Source organism: Anguilla rostrata, chromosome 3, assembly GCF_018555375.3.
Source record: "Anguilla rostrata isolate EN2019 chromosome 3, ASM1855537v3, whole genome shotgun sequence".
Classification (NCBI taxonomy): Eukaryota; Metazoa; Chordata; class Actinopteri; order Anguilliformes; family Anguillidae; genus Anguilla; species Anguilla rostrata.
In genome coordinates this window covers 58,731,725-58,751,459 of record NC_057935.1, presented here as the reverse complement: position 1 = coordinate 58,751,459, position 19,735 = coordinate 58,731,725, and the positions used below count along the sequence as shown (strand labels likewise).

General features: G+C 45.5%; 1 long non-coding RNA gene across 2 annotated transcripts in view; it reads left to right on the top strand.

The window, feature by feature from the left end:
- The first annotated feature begins 850 nt into the window (after positions 1-850).
- Positions 851-19,735, top strand: part of LOC135251361 (uncharacterized) — a 23,981-nt gene continuing 5,096 nt past the window's right edge. For both annotated transcript variants that reach the window (XR_010329132.1, XR_010329131.1), the window contains exon 1: positions 851-985. This is a non-coding gene — a long non-coding RNA (uncharacterized LOC135251361). The remainder of the gene's footprint in view (positions 986-19,735) is intronic.

Here is a 19,735-nt window from a genome sequence, read left to right as displayed (position 1 = left end):
GGGAGCTGGTGAAACTATGCAACGGACCACACTAATAGCGATGGAAAAATGGCAAATTGTATAGATAAGAACATACGAATACGCAATGAAGGGAGCAGGTAATTCAGCCCGGCAACGTCGTCAAGCCTCGGTTCTAATGCCCCGAGGAGGGTGTCTGTCATTGCTGCGACGAATATAAAAATTCCGAACATCTGAATATAAAAAAGTGCTAAGCATTGTAAAGTGGTCTGCGTGCATCAGCTCATCTATAAAAAATAAAAATAAAAAATTTAAAAAGAGCGGTGCAATGATGTGATTGTGTTCTGCAGCATAAAAGTAGCTTTATAGAAAATACTCACCAGATTTCCATCTTTGTATAATAATATTAAAAGAAAATGTGCCTTGAAGATGGTGGTTAAAGTCCACTGCTATCAAAACAATGCGAACAGCACCTTCCGTTTCCAACCAGAACTACAAGCATCATCTCAGTTTCAAGATTCAAGGCTGTTAACGAGCTTGGAGTCCATTCAATTTCAACTCCACCAGTTCAGGAAGAAAACTCAACTCAAGAACTGAAAAACTGAAAACTGTCCAAGTCTTTTCAAAGAATAAATCAGAATTTCTGTCGCTTCCCTGGCTTAATTGATGAGTTTCGCCGCAGAAGTACAGTTTGAAAACACCTGAGCACGTTCTTTTTTATTTTATCATTATCATCATCATTAAAAAGGACACTACAAAATAGAGTACCGACGTCAAGCCCCCCCCCCCCCCAAATGGTTTCGCCTAGACCCTGGTTAAAGACAACAATTAGCCAAGTAAGTATGAGTTCAGTCGCCCCACGCGTGAACACCTGTTTTAGAAGGTGAGCTAAGTTAACATCTGGCTCTACCTTTCTTTGACTTCATCAAAAAAAAGTGTCACTAATTTAAACGAACGCGCTAACGGAATTATGTCCGTTTCATATTCGTTGTAAACAGTAGCATTGGATGCGGACCGACGAACTAAGGTAGGCCTACTTCCTGGCGTTGTATGGCGTCCTAGTCTAAGTGAAATGACGGGGTTTCTATATTGTGTGATCGAATTGACATTCCCTTATACGCAAGACGTATAACCTCTATCCTTCATAGGCCATTTACTAAAGGCAGGATGCTTCGTATGGCGTCTTCTGAAATTCTAGTAAGTGCCGTCGTTAGCTACGTTAGCTAGTTAACTCGCGAGCAATCGGCTTTAAAAGTCTTTGCCATGACTTTGTGGAGGGGCAGGTTCCTTAGTCATTTATTTTTCAAGCAAAATATTAAAAAACGGTATTTTCTTCACGGCCTTTCTGGGAGTTAATGGGGTGTTTTTTTGCCCTCTAAACTCTGTTTCTCCCTGTAATCCCACGGTTGCTAAACTAACATTTCCTACTTGGCCGTCCTCCTCACTGGCCCACTACCTACCAACTAATGATTGTTGAAGGCCTCGTTGCCACGGTTTCCAGAAATGTGAGCAATTATAGACATCCTTACATAATCAAAACGTGAGTAATAAATATGCCATGCTTTTGAGACTGAAACTCAATTTTGATTTTTGGCCTAGAAAACATTGTAATCAGGCCTGCCCCCAGACCCCCCCTTCACAACCCCCCTTTAAAATAAAAACTGAACTTTTACACACGTCTGCAAACTTGGGAAGTATTTATTTAATCAGAAAAAAGTATAAATTATTTAAAAAAAGGAAAAAACACAAGAATGTTTTCCCTGTGCTGTTGTACGAGCCGTGATGCACATTTTTATTGCTCTCTTGAGTTTCTGTGCAATTGTGTCCATTTTAAGAAAGTTTTGCTTTTTGGGATGTAATAAATTCAGTTAAGGTCCCCCTTAAGGTCTATTATGAACTTCAGACAACTGCTTAAGTGCAGGAGAGAGTCCCATTATTGTGCTTTGTGCTTGTTATGCAAGGCCGGCCTTTTAAATATTTTAACAATCAAATGAACAATGGAGCAAACAACAACCACTGCATGAAGCTCTTTTTATTAGATTTTTTTTTAAAACATTTTTTACCCAATGTACCTCAAGTAGGTTCCACAATCAGATTGCATTACAATGGTTGCGTGAGTGCAGATCTGTAACAAATTGCAGTCTGAATAATATCGGCAGAATGAAAGCAGAAAAGTACTACAAGAGCCTAATATTGCTGTGGCTAGAACAGTCCTCTCTCTCTCTCTCGCTCTCTCTTTCTCACTCTCACTCTTTCTCTCTTCCTTTCTCTTTCTGCAAAGCCTGTAACAAATGAAACTGCAAATCTCAAAATATGAGTCTCTTCTCAGAGAGTCTGAATATGAGGAAATTCGCCAAACTTTTGATCGATGTCCTTACCTTAAAAAGTGTAAGTCCTCGGAGATTGCTTCTTTTATTGTTATTACCCCTTTACCTCAAAATTTCTTCCTGAAAATTGTTACCTGTTTTTTTTATGTCTGACTTTCAAGAGGTAAAAAATATTCATAGTTGCTCCTAAACTTCCCAGGCGGGCACAGCCCAGTCATCTCTTTTGGGTACGGTTAGATTCAGCTGAGGGAGAACGACTTCTTCAAGTCTTAAATGAAATTAGCGCTTATTGCTTTGTGAAAGGTCAGGACTGAGCAGGGTGTGTGGGGGGGTGAGGGGGGGTAAAATCTGTTAGAATGTGGCCTGCAGTGCCTGTGGGGCAGGGAGAAACCAGGGGAAGACAGATGGTAGCAGAACACTCAGACAGAGCTGTGAGCCAGAGAGTCAACAGTAAAGAGATTTTAAGAAATGACCAGGCCTGGACAAAAAAAAGCCTTATTTTCCCTCCTGCCTCATGTCATTTTGACCTTGCCATTTGAGATTTTTTTGAATGTTTTTTTTTTTCTTTTCCCAAAATAAGTTGGTGTTCTAGAACTCCATTCTAACTTTCAATTGCCGGCAGTGACTGTTACATCAGCGTTAGAATGTCCAGTTGAGAACATTCTGATCGCATGTTTGTGACCTCACACCTTAAACGGTTAAGAAACGACCAGGCCTGGACAAACGTGGATTTTCTGCCCCCTCATGCGATTTTTAAAAACAAACAAAAAAATGTGTTTGGGTTGTGCGGGGTGCTGAACCGAAGAGGCGCACTTATCTTCTGTTTGAGAAGGGACAGGGGTGGAGGGAGGGAAAGAAAGTGGTAAACCAGTTCAATAGAATCAAGGGGGACCACTAAAATTTTCCATTTCAAAGCAAGCAAAGCTGAAATAAACAAAAAATATCTGGGTTTTATTATCTTAACTCAATCACACCCAACCCCACACCCTTATTATTATTATTATTATTATTATTACTGATTTAATTTTGCGTAGCATCTTTAAGATTCTCGAAAGTACTTTACAGGAAATGAGTAAAGTTCACCTCTTTCACAGCAGGTGCTGATGCATGGCAGCCATTTTTAGAGCAGAACAATCATCACACATTAGGAAATTATTTGAACCAATCAAACTGCAGGATGGTTAGGTTGGCACCTTGATTGAGAATGGGTTGGGAATTGAACCAGGACCCTGGGGTGCCCAAATTAAGACCATTAAGAACCATGGTGAGTCAGGACCTCGGTGTAATGTCTCATTTGGGAGTTGGCGCCTCCTCCAATGCAGTGTCCCCATCACTAACATTTTGCGGTGTTAAGATCACAAATGTGTGATTAAGAATGTTCTTAACTGAACAGTCTGATGCTGATGTAACCTTCGCCACTGGCAAGCGAAAGCAGTGGAGTTAACAGGGTGTATTATGAAGGTCACAGTGTGCATTATGAAGGTCACAGGGTGCATTATGAAGGTCACAGGGTGCATTATGAAGGTCACAGGGTGCATTATGAAGGTCACAGGGTGTATTATTAGTCTCTTGGAACAGCCCAGCCGTACCCGCAAACGGAAATACCCAGAATGCAAAGAAATACAGTAAGTACTGTAAGAATAGAAATGCCATTTCCCTCTTTCCCCGACATGCAAAGCAATCGACATGTTGATTGCTTTTGAAAAAAATGTTCATTTTCTGAGAAAGTACATCAATTTGAGAAGAAACACGTCCGGCTATTTATGAAGCGCTGGAGAGAGAGAATGCCATGATAAGGAACAGGGTGCCTGGAAATATGGTTAATTTTATTTATTTATTTGTTTTTACACTCATAATTTGGTCAGATTGACCCCCCCCCCCCCATGATATTCGCATATGAAAGAATAATACACCAGAAATAGTTTCCGGAATTTGAGACATCTCCTGACGGCTTTTTCCTGCTGAACAGAAATGCCGCATTATTCAGTCTGGGTTGGGGGGGGGGACAGGGGGGGCAGTTTATTAGAATAATTTGTGCTTGGTAGCTCTCCCGCGCTCTCATGTTTAGTCTGCAGAAAGGCTGTGAACATTTACATCAGGCAAAGATAACTTTCCAGTGCTCACACCTTCCTTAAGGACACCCGACTTATTTCAGTTTCCTAGTGCGGTGGTCTGTGCTCGTATCTCATCTGAAACTCTCTCAGCTCACAGTGTGTCTCTGTAAACAGGGAAGGGACACTTGTGCCGAAGTTATGTGACAGGGTATCATTGTATGACAGCTCACGACAAGAGTAAATGCATATACAGTACTGTATATATGTATAAATATATTACACTGTATTCATGTGTACGTGCATTCTTTAATATATATATATGCGTATGTGTGTGTGTGTGTGTATATATATATATATATGTATGTACATTTGTATATATATATATATATGTGTTTGACGGATTTGTCTAGAGTTGTGGTACAGCTGCATTGTCAGCTCAGAAACTTCATTAAATTACATTTAATTGGCAGACACTTTTATCCAAAGCGACGTACTATGAGTGCTCACCAAAGGCCATTTGCACTACAAAACACAGGTCCGATAGGGTACAAAATACTCATCATGTAACAGTCATTCATAGCCATGAACACATCAAGCCCAGTTCGCACAGTAAACATAGGCTAAGTTAGAAATGAGTTATTACATTACAGGCATTTAGCAGACGCTCTTATCCAGAGCGACTTACACAACTTTTTACATAGCATTTTTACATTGTATCCATTTATACAACTGGATATATACTGAAGCAATGCAGGTTAAGTACCTTGCTCAAGGGTACAACGGCAGTGTCCTTACCCGGGAATCGAACCTGCGACCTTTCGGTTACAAGCGCAGTTCCTTACTGCGCCACACTCCGTCCAGTTATGAGAAGTCAGACTAGGAGGAGGCACGACAGCGAGCTCCAACATCGAGATGATGACACACAGGTGCCACGTAAACGCTGGACGGGGATACTAGTGTAAACTTCAGGTGCCAGTCGGAGCAGCCAAATTCAGTCGTCCGCAGAGGAGGATTCAGGGGGTGAACACTCTGGCGTTTTTTTTCCTTTTGTTTTTGGTTTCGAAGCTGCCCGAAAAAAAATCCGGTTTGTTTGGAAGCAAACCACCGAAGCAAAAAAAAAAAAATAATAATAAAGGGGGCTGGGGATCTGGCGACTCATTTGCCTTTGTATGGGCGCCATTGTCTTCTCCACGAGCCGGCTTGTGAAGAGCAAAGCACACCGTGTTCCTCTCGTGCAGCAGCGGCGGCCTATCACTGCGCTCCCTTTTGCGTTCATATTTTAGCCGTCTACAGTGTACACACGACAGCGCGTAGGGCAAGCCAGCATGCAGACGACAGGCCTGGCCTCCTGTGTCGTGACGCTCCTGTAGTTCTGCGTGCCAAACTCCGAACATGCCAAGCTCAGGTGATGCTACCCAATGCGAGATCGATAGGCTTCTCTGTACGCCGGCCAAACAAATAAACCTGGGTTAGTTCACGAACAAATTGAATTTCCAATTGAATTCTTTTCAGTCCAGAGATTTGGCAGTCCTAATAAAAACACACACACACACACACACAGTTGGAGACAATATGCCTCCTTTAAAGGAAACCTGCTCTGAAAAAAAACCATTAACGAAACATAAGAAATTCAGAATAACTCATTTGCTTCCTGTTTCAGAATTGGTTACCTCTTTGTTATGTGTGAAATGAAGCAGTGCACTGTGGTATTGCTGCACCAAAGTCGCTGTTTTTTAAGGGGCCGTTGAAACCGAGGCATTCCGTTGAATTCAAATAAATGAATGCAGATTTACAGCCGTGAAAAACACATCCCCGGCGACCGATAACAGTTCAGCATCCTTCCCAAAGGGGAGCCAGAGAGCCAGCTATCCCAGAATGCACCGCTCCGTTGTGTTTAGAAACAGGCCTGACGCCTTTACAGGCGATTAACAAAAGGTAAGCATTTCCGAAAGAAGATTAATTTACCATTTTCTGCGGTGTGAGTTCATATTTTTTTGTGTTTGTTTTGTTTTATTTTGCTTTGTTTTCCTCCCTAGTTTTATGTTCCTTGTTTTTTTGTTTTTTAACTTTGAGGTAACTCAAGGTTCCCGCGCGTATCGATTATTGTCCGGGGTTTCTCTTGCGGCGCTTACGACTGCTTTATGCAATATTTCGCAATCACAGCCGAGCTCGAAAGTCATTATAGATTTCAGATACTTACTGAAATGCGATGTCAAGTGCCTTCGGGGTGGTTTAGAGAGATTCTCGAGTTTAACGCTCGAGAGATGCTGTCAGCTGGGAGGGGGGAGAGAGAGAGATTTTTTTTTTACCTTTATTACAGAGCCAGATGGAGCAGCAAAAAGGTTTTTTTTTTTTTCCTTTTTTTTCTTTTACATTTTCATTTCAGCTTTTTTTTTTTCCCCCCAGGCTTCACAGAGCACAAGGAGAAGATTCGGACCCTGTGATGGGCGTGTGGGGGGGACGGTGAGGGTTGGGGGTTGGGGGGGCACGGTGGGGGTGGGGGTTCCATCTCTATGGAAACCGCAGAGCCAGGAAATCTCACTGCGATGGGGTTACAGTTGTCGAAGGATCTGGGGGGTCGGATGAGGGGTGGAATATGCAGATGTTATAGCGTTTGTGGTAGGAGGATCAAATCCTTGACAGTGTGGTTCAGCAAGTTGACCGAGGCCAAATAATTGGGTTCAGTGTCTACGGTAAACAAATCATAAATGCTATGGGTGGTGGGGGGGGATGGGATTTAACGCTTCTCAACCGCACATGCAACCGGATTTTAATGATATCGCAAAACAATCTCCGCAGGTGCCCGGGCCCAGAGGCTGTTCCCCCTTATTCCGTTAATAAGCACCTGTGGAGAAATAGCGTTTTGAGTCTGATCAAATTAAACACAACTGCAGGTGGAGAGACGGCCGGCGTCGCGCAGCTCCCACGCGGAATTCATCGCAGGCGGCGTGAAATGAATTGTGTGTGTCGCCAGGAGCCGGTCGGTGGAGGAATCCACCCTGATTAGCTTCTTTAAAGGCGCTAATAGAGAGGGACGGGACGTCTCCTTGTGTTTCATGCCCGTGTGTTTCTCACTGCCTGGGCTAAAAACGTTTTTTTTTTTTTTTTTTTTTAAACAAGCGCGTAACCGTCCAGACCCACGGCCGCAACTCGCTTCCGTGGACACGTTTTAGCTGACACCCCCTGCGCATGCGTCCCACAGAACGTCCTCTCAGGGAGGGAGGGGGAGAGTGAGAGTGAGAGAGTGAGAGAGTGAGAGAGTGAGAGAGTGAGAGAGTGAGAGAGTGAGTGAGAGAGTGAGAGAGTGAGTGAGAGAGTGAGTGAGAGAGTGAGTGAGAGAGTGAGAGTGAGTGAGTGAGTGAGTGAGTGAGTGAGTGAGTGAGAGAGTGAGTGAGTGAGAGTAGTGAAGTGAAGAGTGAGAGTGAGAGAGAGTGAGAGAGTGACTGAGTGACTGAGTGACTGAGTGACTGAGTGACTGAGTGACTGAGTGACTGAGTGACTGAGTGACTGAGTGACTGAGTGACTGAGTGACTGAGTGAATTTGGTTTGGATCCTTTTTTCTATATACAGAATATAGAAAATACAGAATGCCGACCGACCGACCAATTTTCCTAGTTTTCTTCCAGGCAGCCCAATGGTGGAGAATCATGGGCACTGTTCACAAGGTTTTTAAAATTTTTTATTTTTACAAGGCACGGCCATAATAGTCGCACGTATCTTCAACGAGCTAACGTATGTACACGTTATTAGAACTCTTCTTTGTCTTATTGTTTTTTTTGGTGCATTGATTTCCAAATATGGAAATGGTGCCTTTTTATTATTTGCTTGTACAGACTTGATGTGTGAACTAATACAAAAAATAAAAAAGGTAAAGGGTGGCATGGTGGTGCAGTGGGTAGGACTGTCACCTCAAAGCAAGAATATAGTTTGCATGTCCATGTGGGTTTCCTCCGGGTACTCCGGTTTCCTCCCACAGTGCAAAGACAATGCAGGTAGGCTAACTGGAGGCTCTGAATTGCCCATAGTTGTGTGTACAAATGCTGTGTGTGCCCTGCAATGGAATGTAGGCCAGGGTGTATTCCTGCCTCTAGCCAATTGCATGCTGGGATAGGCTCCAGCACCCCCCAGTGAGATTGACCAGGAATAAGCGGGTATAGATAATGGATTCATTAATCGTGCGTGCAATGAAATTGCAAAACCAATTATAATAGTTTTTAACTACTATTTTTGCTGTCATTACCGCTACAATAATGCGAGGTAAAATATTCGTTCCTTGTGCATAATTCGTACTGGGTAGTGTAGCCAGGGAGTGTTGTCACGGTAACCTGCCACAAGGCCTTCTCTTTACCTGACCCTCACTGCGCTTCACTAGCAAACTAGCCGAGCCGCACCCGCTACGTACGCTAATCGGACGATCTGTATTAATTCTTAACCTTGGAAGTTCTGCCTCCGCCATTGCTGGCTCTCAAGACTGCTCTGATTTGCGACAACGGCGTGAATATTTACGAAGGGGTTGGTGGAAGACGCCACATCCGCAGCTGCCGTCCACATAAGCACAGCAGCGGAAGCTTCGGCAACCAATCAGAACCACGTGAGTCATGAATAATTAAATAGGGATCGAGGTGTTGGTATTGTCCCTTTTTTGCATATGAAACCAGAGGGAGGGTGCCACCAATCACAGAGTACATTGGTCAGGAAGTCACAGAATAACCCTGACTGTGATTGGCGGACACTTTCTGGTTATACTTCCGGGAGGCCTTCAGGGACAATGGGAGCATAGCCGTAAGGAATCCACCAGTCATCACCAGCTTTGTTCTGTTTGTGGTTCCCAATGTATTCTGTGATTGGTGGAGAGCTTCTCTTTATATGTGAAAACTCCAATGTCCCTTAACAAGTATAACACATATATTATCCCTTCCTCCAACAAAGAGGTTCAGAGGATAGAAAGAATTCCAGAACCGGACCATCCAGGTGTCCTAACCTGTATCCTAAAGCCAGTCATTTTGTAGAGCCAGCAAACGAACAGCACTGTCAGACGTACTCCTCACTGCAGATTCTTTTTCTTGTTGGAGGTGTGGAGGTTACAAAAAGGTACCTTTTTGTCACCAGCCTTGACATCTTTTTTTTGAATCGCACCTCCTCTTTAGCTGCCTGTAATGTTAAAAGGAGAGCTGCTGACTTCCACAGTCCTCCTACCCCCCACCCTCCTCCATCAGCGCCGCCCCACAACCCCCCACCCCCCACCCCCTTAGTAACCGTAGTCGCAGATCAAAGTGTATCGAAAACCTGGAGGCGCAAATTGTGTAATCAAAGTCAGGCTCCGTCGCAAAAGTGGCAAACGTTACCACGGCAACCAGCAGGGTCATTGTCTCCGGGTGCTGGGGAGAAACCCCACCCCCACCCTTTTGGTGGGGGAGGGGGGGGGGTAAAGCATCAGTGCTGTATGTACATTCTCTCAGGCATGAGTCTTACCAAGGGAAAGAACTTTGCAAATGGTTCAATAACCCGGGACATAATAGGATGTGAAATCTTTGGGGGGAGGGGGAGGGAAGTGGGTGGGGTGGGGTGGGTGCAGTGTTGGGAGAGTTGGTCTGATTCTCTTCCTCTTAGGCTCCCCCCCCCTCCATAATTTACTATTTTTTTTCTTGACTATGTAGCCTTTTATGTTTTTTATATTTGTGCCCATGGACCCATTTCACATGCTTTATGTTCTGTTAGTAACCATGGGTACTGCGGTCCAGGAACAAACAAATTGGCGAAATAATGCAACACACATGTGATGTGGTTCTGTGCATGTGCCGATCTCCACTGATGCTGACGCTACCGGTGAAGCCATTTTCATGGCGTTATAGCATGGATTTTTTTTTTTCTCTCGCATTGGCTTATTGTTCTTTGCGTGTCGATAACTGTAGAGCTGTCGCAGTGCAACTGGTGCTGACTTCAGGACTGCAGGGCCTGTCTGCGTGGACAAATGTTGACTCTCTGCGAAGCCGAAAACGAATTTATGCTTTGCGTGCCATGGACAGTGGAAGCAGGGTGGTAGTGCTCGTAGGGTGGTCAGTCTTTGTTTTTATTTTTTTTAAATGATGATGATTTTGCGGTATGTCCAATTCCCACCCCAGTCTGGAATCTTAAGCCAGTTACTGGGTGGCATGCATCAATGTTCTGTACAGAAGGGAATTGGATTATGGCATTTTCAGTAAAAAAAAGTAAGGGGGGAGGGTTATAAAGGGATGCAGGGCTGGAGAGGGCCAGTCAAGTAAAGCTTTAAAGGGAGATAAAGGCGAGGGACTGCCGTTAGGGTGTCCATGCAAAAGGGACACGTCAGGGAGGAACACAGGCGCGCACATCAAAATAAAGAGAGACACGCGATGTCCAAAAAGCCCTAACAGGGTTGGCAAAAGCGATTGACTGCGTGCAGTCCGTGGTGTGTGTGTGTGTCCCAACCACCCCCTGCCACACCACTTTTATTTGTTTTTTTAAACGACGCTGCGCCCTGTCATTTGTTTGCTAAATTTAAACCGGCGGGCGGCTGATGAAAGGGCGAGAGGGTGAGCCGCTAATTTGCCGGGTGCCGCGTGAGTAAATATAAAAAGACGCGCGAGCGAGCGGACCCTGGAAACAATGTGGCTAATGTGGCGGCGGTTTGATTGAGAGTTCTCCAGCCCTTTTTACGGAGTCCGGCGTTTTCGAGAGCGCCCGCCAGATGAAAGCGGGGAACCGCGCGGCTCTGATGATTGCGCCGCGACCGTCGAATCAAAGGGGAGGAGGACGGAGAAAAACGCCGCGCGTCCACCAGAGCACAAATCCATACAATCAACATCAACGCCGGTTTCTTTCTTGTGTCATATATTGACACAACTGGGTAGATGACTTATGGGGGTGGGGGTGGGGGTAGGGGGGCTACTGGGAGAAACTGCCGTCATCAAAAGAAAAGACAAGAAAAAAGGAAAAGCAAATTAGACCTACTGAAAGTGAACATGAAGCGAGCAACTTCCATTTATATTGATGAGAAAAGTTCTCGCGCAGAGAAATGTGGCCTAGAATCAATGGCTAGGAATCAGTGCGTGTGGTGTCGCAAAAGTGGTGCTGGCAAAGATTTTAGTTCAGAAACTATCGCTGCATTTCTTTTTTTTAAATGTAATTTTCATTCATTTCGCCGTTTTTGAAGGGGAAATCGGTTGGCTTTTCAGCTGCACGTGTTCTTGAAACGTAGGAATTTTGTGTTTAGCATGTGCGCTGGCTCGCATGAGACGAGAGGATTGTGTTCTTTTTGTAGTTTTTCCAACTTAATTTCCTTCTTCCATGAAAGGAATGCAGTTGCTCTGTATACATTTAAATGAGCTGTCATAGTCCTCTCGACTGACTCTGTAAAGGTAGTTTAACCCTTTGAAGAGTGTTTTTTTGTAAAAAAAAATTTAAAGAAATTTTTTGTTTCAAAATTCAAAAGTCAGTGTTCTAGAACTCCGTTTCTTCCAACTCCCAGCAGTGATTGCCCTCTCTGTCACATCAGCTTTAGAATGTTCATTTCAGAGCATTCCAGTCGTGTATTTGTGACCTCACATCTCGGGGTTAAAGGTTAAAGGTCTCAGTGTAAGTGTGAGTCGGTTGACTTCCACTGGGAGTCACCAGGATGTCCCTGTCCTGGCGGGAGAGGGTACCATGCTGGCGAGGTTTTATTCGGGTTGCCAAGGCATCGGCCCCCAGCAAGTCCGCAGGCGAATAAACGCGCCTCTCCTCGAATTTGTGCCCACTCTCTCTCTCTCTCTCTCTCTCTCTCTCCAGTCAGTTCTGCTTGGCTCTTTTATAGACCCATCAGATTTCTTTATTTCTTTCTTTCTTTTTTATTAGAGAGAAATAAATCGTGATTTGAGCGTAAGCCGCAGAGAGGGGGAATGGCCATTTTTACGTTGAGTGCTGTAGTTTCAGCTCTTGTTTTCAGTTCTATCCCCGTTAGATGCTTCCCTTGTGGCGACTACTGCTTCAGCAATGAGCTTGTCGACAGTTTACAACGTAAAAAAGAAAAGTATGTTCTTAAGTGTTTTAGTGTTGTGAAGGGACATGGGGCTCATTCCAATCACTTATTTTATCCGTCCCCATCTCCCGCGTCTCGTCTCAGCAGGAAATCGATCGAGGTCCGCCATCTTTGCGGACCAAGTCCGCCATCATTAAGGACCCAGTCCGCCATGTTTTAAGGACGTTCCAACCAGTTAATGGTAAATGGGCTGCATTTATATAGCGCTTTTATCCAAAGCGCTTTACAATTGATGCCTCTCATTCGCCAGAGCAGTTAGGGGTTAGGTGTCTTGCTCAAGGACACTTCGACACGCCCAGGGCGGGGTTTGAACCGGCAACCCTCCGACTGCCAGACAATCGGTCTTACCTCCTGAGCTATGTCGCCCCAGTTAAATGCTTCATGAAGGGCTTGGGATTTCACAATGGAACGAGTCAAACCGTCTCACCTCATTTTTTGAGATCTTGCCATATTTAACAAAAGGAAAAAAAGGAATAGAAATCAGAGCTGAAGTCTTAAGTATAAGACTAAAATGCTTGTTGAGCAACTTATTTTTTTAAAAGTTTTTGCAGTGTGCCAGTTGTCAGTGGATACACCTCTTCTTTAGTCAGTGGTAGTTCTACTGTAGTGCCCCCATTGGCAGTGAGAGAAAATCACAATCGACGGTCTCCAAACTGGAGCTGTACTGTATGTAGTTCAGGTGTTTGACTTTTTGTATTGGTGGGGGATTTATTTCAAAAAGGCACTTTCTTTCAGAGGCAGTGGCTGAATAAGTACACAGTAGGAAGGAAGGTTTTTTGTGTGAAGAAAGGCAAATATGAAAAATATCTCTAAAGGGGGAAGGTGTTGTATATGTCGCCATTGATGTGTACCTGTCTGGCTTTTCTGATTTAAATTTTTATTTATTTATGGCGATGTCTGGAGAACACAGCGGTCTGTATTGATCAAAATGTTAATTAGACAGGTCTCAATCGCGCACACACACACACACACATACATGCACACACGGCCAAGTTGTGGGCACACACACACACACACACACACACACACACACTGGCTCATTGTTTGCGGTTAGTCTCAGTCAGGGGTCTGATGGCGTCACGGAACATAACGTGGTCATAATCTCACAGTGCCGTTCCCTGATTGGTTGAAACTGAGTACATAGCAACCATCGTTTATCGGACCAGGTTTGCTGGGCTGTCAGTTTGTTTGCCGACTTCCAATTAATTTCCTTTATTCCAGTTAAACATGTCTGCATTATGGCGGGGCGTATGGAAATACTACATATCGGCTGCTGTAAACCTCTTAGGTCAGATGTAACAGTCTGATTACATTCATTACAATGAGAATTCAAGTCTCTGTTGCTTTTGCCCTTGATTCTGACAGCCATTGACCATGTAATCACCTAGTTTAGTCACCTACCTAACTTTAACTTTAAAGGCCTAGGAGACTCCTGGTGTGTGGGTGTAACAGTTCCTTAGAGTGGGTTTAATAAAAGTGTGGTTATAAAATGTTGTTGTTATTATTATTATTATTATTATTATTATTATTAATAACAATAATAATACTAATGATAAAATTATAAATAATTATCTTTAAAAGTAACGGAAAATCGGCACCGGCACACAGCTCGTGCGTCCGAACGGTTTAAATCTCCATTTTAAACGTAGGGAAATGTGATTCCTTGGCGTAGCCATGGAGACGAGCGAAACACCTGCGAATTAGCATCAGGCTGCGGGTCCGTGCCGGCGGGAACGCTTTTAATTAGAGCGGAAGAGACGGAGAGAGAGAGGACACAAGGCAACGCGTCCTGCTGCATCAGACCGTCAATTAACACGCCGCTCTGATCAATTCAGAGCCGTGCTCCTCCTGTTTGGCGCTTTTAAGGAACCGGGGGGTGGGGTGGAGGAGAAACATTTTTTTCGTGAAACAAAAACCGGAAATGGGGGTTTTAAAAAAAACGTTACATTTTTTTTTTCAGTTTATTGCTCGCGTGTTTGATTGAGGTTTTCTGAAACCTCTTGCTGTTTTCCGATCCTCCCCTTACTCAGTTCATCCACGCTTGGCGCAGGAATAGTCCAGCAGAGACTGTAGGAAAAGAATGGGAGAATGGCAGAAACAAGCAAAAAAAAAAAACTCAAGTCACGCTATCTGCATTATGATAATGCCCGGCATTGTGAGTCTGCATAGCAATGAAGCGCCCCCCTCTGCCCCATTTCCTCCCCCCCCCCACCCCCCCACTCGTGCGTTTACTCTCCTGCTTCTGGTAGGTCCTTCCGTCAGCCTGCTTTTCTATTTCTTTTCTTTTCTTTTTTTTATTGGCAAGAAATAAATTTAATTCAAGCTCCGAGGAACAGCCACAGCCGTTCTCAGCAAGTCAAGTTGAAGCTGGCGGATCTTATTCTAATCAATATCCGGAACCCCCCCCCCCCATTAGTGCTTATACAAGAGCCAGGGTGAAAATGCAAGTAGATAAAATAGAATTCCTTATTATTGCTTTGAAGTAATAGTTTTTTATTTTTATTTTTTTTTACTTATGTCCCCCTCCTCCATCCTGTCATTATTTCCAACCTCTCCATTTAATCTTAATGCTACAGCACACAATCAGATTCTAGATGATTCTGTCCTTCCCCAACAGTTTGGGGAAGGCCCTTTTCTGTTTGTGCACGACCGTGCCTCCTCCTCCCCGTCCCTGCGTCCACCTGGGGCTCATTCCAATCCCTCATTTTAATCCGTCCTTGTCTCTTCGGTCGTGACTGATCTCGAAATCGATCAATGCCGTTTTTAACAACGCTCCCAACTTAAATTCTCCTTGAAGGAGCCAGGAGCTAGGAGGCATTTGAAGGATGCTTGACCAAGGAAACACAAGTGCATCCTTTGTGAAAGTTTTTTATTTTTATTTTTTTCCCCAAACACTTGTATTAATGGTTTTCCTGATAAACCACCTCTCCCCAACTCATTGTTGAAACAGCAAGGACATTCCTCATACGCGCTTCCTTCCTTGATTCCTTGCCCCTTGTGTCCTTCCCTTGCATCTTTTCCTTGAGTCCTCCTGCGTGGAGCTTAGGAGTGAGGAAAAGGAGGTAAAAAATAAGCGATTGGAACAAGCCCCCCCACCCCTCCCCACCCCCCCACCCCGTATTTCAGATCGCTCCTCCGTCTGGCTTCAGGATGTTAGCCGACGCTCACCCGAAGCGTCACGCTGCAGTATGGTGTCACGGCAACGGCGTCACGGCGACGAGGGCATTAACGTGTGGTCCTGCTCCTCTGCCTTTCATTCCGTCAATGTACCAAAAAAAAAAAAAAATTTTTTGAAAAAGGGAAATGTACCTCAGAGCTTCTTTTCTCTTCTGTCAATGCCCCTGCTAACCCCCCCACCCCCTACCCCCCATTCCTGACCCCCTTCCCCCATTCTTCCACTATATTTAATCACCCCCCACCCCCACCCCCCAGCCTGGGTGCTAAAACCACTATAATTACCCCAGAGTCTCTCTCTTTTTTATCTCTCTCTATCTCTCTCGCGCTATATGAAGGTCCAAATTACAGAAGCCACTTAGTAATAATGGTCGCAAGTGCCTTCGCTCTCTCCCTTTTGTGTGGGGGGGGGGAAGGTGGGGGCGGGGGCAGTGACCCGATTGTCCACTGGGTCCCATGGAAACACCATAGACAGCACAGACCACCAGAGTCCACCGCAGCCTGAGCAGGTCTGGCTCATCCAGGGGGTTGGGGGTCAAAGCTGATGGTCCCAAAACCAAGGTGGTGGGGGGGTTTGTGTGTTGCCTGCTCTCAAAGCCATCTATTTTTCAGAATAATCTAGAAGAATGAACTCGTATCTTTTTTTAAAAATTATTATTATCAGCGTGAGATAAATTGGCAATTTTTTTGCGCTCTTCATAATTTCGTGTTTTGCAAGTCTCCTCGACACATGGGTGCCTCATAAACGAGCCTGACGAAGAAGCAGCGGGTTTGAATTTAAACGGTTATCCACCCCCTCCCCCCCTCCACCACCATCCTCCGCCACCATGCATAAAGTCTTAACTGAACATTATGAGCGATCCTTTGTGAAACGAGATTAATAAGTCAATGGGAGATTCTCATTAAGGCTGCAGCCGTTTCCGTCTCTCCACGTAAAGGAAATGGGTATTTTGTCTCCTGTAATCTCGCCTCCGAGACCCCTCATGCGCGGCAATTTCCGGCAATTTCTGGAGAGTAGAGACGTGTGTGAGCGCGCGCCCGTGTGCGTATGCATGTGCGTTTGTAAAATGAAGAGAAGAATGAAACGCCAGCGTTTGACTTGATGGAAGACAAACCTGGTGGTATCGTTCGCTTAGAAGCGCACGCGACATAGCTCAGGAGGTAAGACCGATTGTCTGGCAGTCGGAGGGTTGCCGGTTCAAACCCCGCCCTGGGCGTGTCGAAGTGTCCTTGAGCAAGACACCTAACCCCTAACTGCTCTGGCGAATGAGAGGCATCAATTGTAAAGCTCTTTGGATAAAAGCGCTATATAAATGCAGTCCATTTACCATCGTTCACTTAGAAGCGCACGCGTAATAACAACAACAACAACAACCGTCAGCCGTAATCACGTTTGCTGCTGAAGGTTCGATCTTCGGCTTCAAAAACGCGGCTTGGAAAAGACTTGGGGGGTGAATGTCTCGGGTGTGGTGAGTTACGAGGTGAGCAGGGGCTGGTGATCGAATGATTTCCCCGGAGAACCGTGAGGACCATGATGCCAAAGACACGGTTGAGCAAAGACACCGCGATGAGCGCACCGGTGGACATCTGGATAAGGTGGTCCGTGGTCAACGCGCTGGTGGAATTCTCTGTGTGTGTGTGCGTTCAGTGAATATTGACAGTGATGCATTGAGTAAATTTTCTCCAGTAAGGTACCGTGTTTCCCTTCTGTTTCAGAGAAAGCGGTAGCTGAATATGTGTGAAATCAGTGGGCAGTGACACGCGTAGGTGTTCAGTCAAACGGTCGGACACGCCGTGATTTCTCAGTCGCTCGCGATACCCGAAGCCTTGCCACAAAGGGCGGAAAAGCACTATCACTAAAAGATTTATATTTATTTATTTAGCTTTAAATCCTGTTGCGGCACTGTTCCAGTGTGTGAAAGGGGAGGGGGGGGGGGGGGCATGGTCTGGTATTTCATTCTGGACTTTATCCATTATTGACGGTGACCAACAGCCAAGCCGTCGGACCACATAATAGGCTGTAATGCCAACCGTGGAGGGGAGGGATTCAGCCAACCGGGACGACCGTGTGTCATTGCTCACCAGCGACCCCTGCTGGCCGACGGTGCACCCACACGTCTCTCAGCTTGTGGTATGCTGTGTAAAAATAAAATAAAGGCACATTGGTCTGTTTTTTTTTTTTCTTTTTTTTTGAGGGGGAGCAGGTGCTCCTCGGCCCTCTCCTGAATCGATAGCTGCGGTTTAGCGCGACCGGCAAATATGATTGGCCGTTCCGAAATGGAAGAAGAAGAAGAAAGCTGGACAGATCACGGTGAGAAATCTCATTCATAACGTCTTTCATTTGTTTTCACGACACTGGGTTGTTCTCTGAAAGCCCCCGGGTTTTCACAGACAGTCCGTTTATGACGCGAGCGTGAAAATAAGGCGAAGAGGTTCTCTCCGTGGGGTTTAAAAATTTTTTTTAAAAAAGCTGTTAGCGTTCCTCCCGGACTCTTGAAAACACCGCGAGAGGAAGCGGTGTCGGGAGTTTGTTTTGGCGCCTCTGACGTTCCCTTTTCCTCGTCACCGAGAAAGGGGGGATTAGACGTGCCGCGAGAATAATTAGCGTGCGGGGAAGCGGACGTGGATCGAGGACACTAGAGCTGCGCGAGAGGGCACTTTAGGGCCTGTTTTCCTCCTCCTCCTCTTCTTGCGTAAAAAGGGGTCTCCTGAAAATCGTTCCGGATCCAGGTGCGCCAACTGCGGTCTTTATGCTACACAAGAGCGGCTCTTTAGACGGCTCCCGTAAGAGGGGCTTTTGTGCGAACAACAGCAAGGAATAGATTGTTGTTGTACGTGCGAACAAGAGGAATACATCTACTGTATCGCTATAAATAACGATAACTTAAAAATAACGTCGTTGTGTTTCAGTTGGATTTGCTTTGCGGACATTGGCATAAATGTTTTCTGACATAAATAAATGTCGGCGACAGACGTTGCTAGCAGTAGTGGCCCTACTAATAACCGGCCTTGACGCTTGTAATTATCGAGCAGTTGAAAATTTAAGTTTTAATTTTAAGCCATTAACAACCCCTGACGGGACATCTTTCCTAATCTGCACAATATCATACACGCCCCCCCCCACGCCCCCAGAATGAAGGCCAACCACAGTCTCCAGATTGCAGACCGCTCCGCCCCCTTCTGGTGTCTTTTTTTCGCAATGGCGATTTTATTCCGCAATCCTCCCGCCACTTCGGTATCGAGATTCGAAAAGCCCAACTGCCATTTACTGTAGAGTTTCTCCAGGGCTACGTAGCCTCCCGTTTCAGTGCAAATAAGAACATGGGGCGGTCTGAAGGCAAGAGCCAGCCACTGAGCCCATCTAGGCTTGTATCTGTCTGATCTGCCCTGTACAGCGGTGCACGTCCAAACGTCTCCTAGCAGAGCGAATTCAGGTGAAACTGAGGACTCGGGTCCTTGGCGGGGGATGTGGGGGATGTGGGGGTGGGGGCGGATCTTGAAGCGGGGTGGGAGAATGCCCCCTCCCCGCCCCCACAGCCTGCCCCCTTACTCTCCACCTATGAGGAGGGCCAGAAACTGTAAGTCACTCTTTGTAAAGATTCCATGCAAAATGAATACCGATTTAATGTTCATGTACTTCAATGCCATTTATAATAAAAATGAAAAGCAACAGCTTCCCTATCTCCTACTCCCAGGCACCCACTCTATCCCTGTCCCTCTGGCCCCCACCCCGACCCGCCCCCCTCAACAAAAAACCAAAAAAAAAACCCTCTCACTTCTCACTTCTGGTGCTGACGGGGAGTTTGCTCCCATCGGTTACCCCCTGATGGCTGTTTGTCACAAGAGTACCCAGCGGCATTAAATAATCTGCAGACTGAGGCGTCGACAGCAGCCAAGCGGAGCTTTCACTTGAAAAACTGTCAGGTGATGATCGTTAGGAATGCTGCCTGTTCCGCCCCCTCCCCCCCCCTCCCTCCCCCTCCCACCCCCACCCCAGCAGTCACATGTTGCTATTTCTCTACAGAGCTCACGTAGTCTTGGAAACATGTAGGCGTACGTGGAATTGATAAAAATAGCTTTAACAGGCCGCTTGTTTACAAAGAACGTTTTTTTTTTTTTTTTGCTCGGTCGGCATTTCTCGAGGAAAAACATTTCTTGGGGATCACCGTTCATCGTCTCGCTTTGTG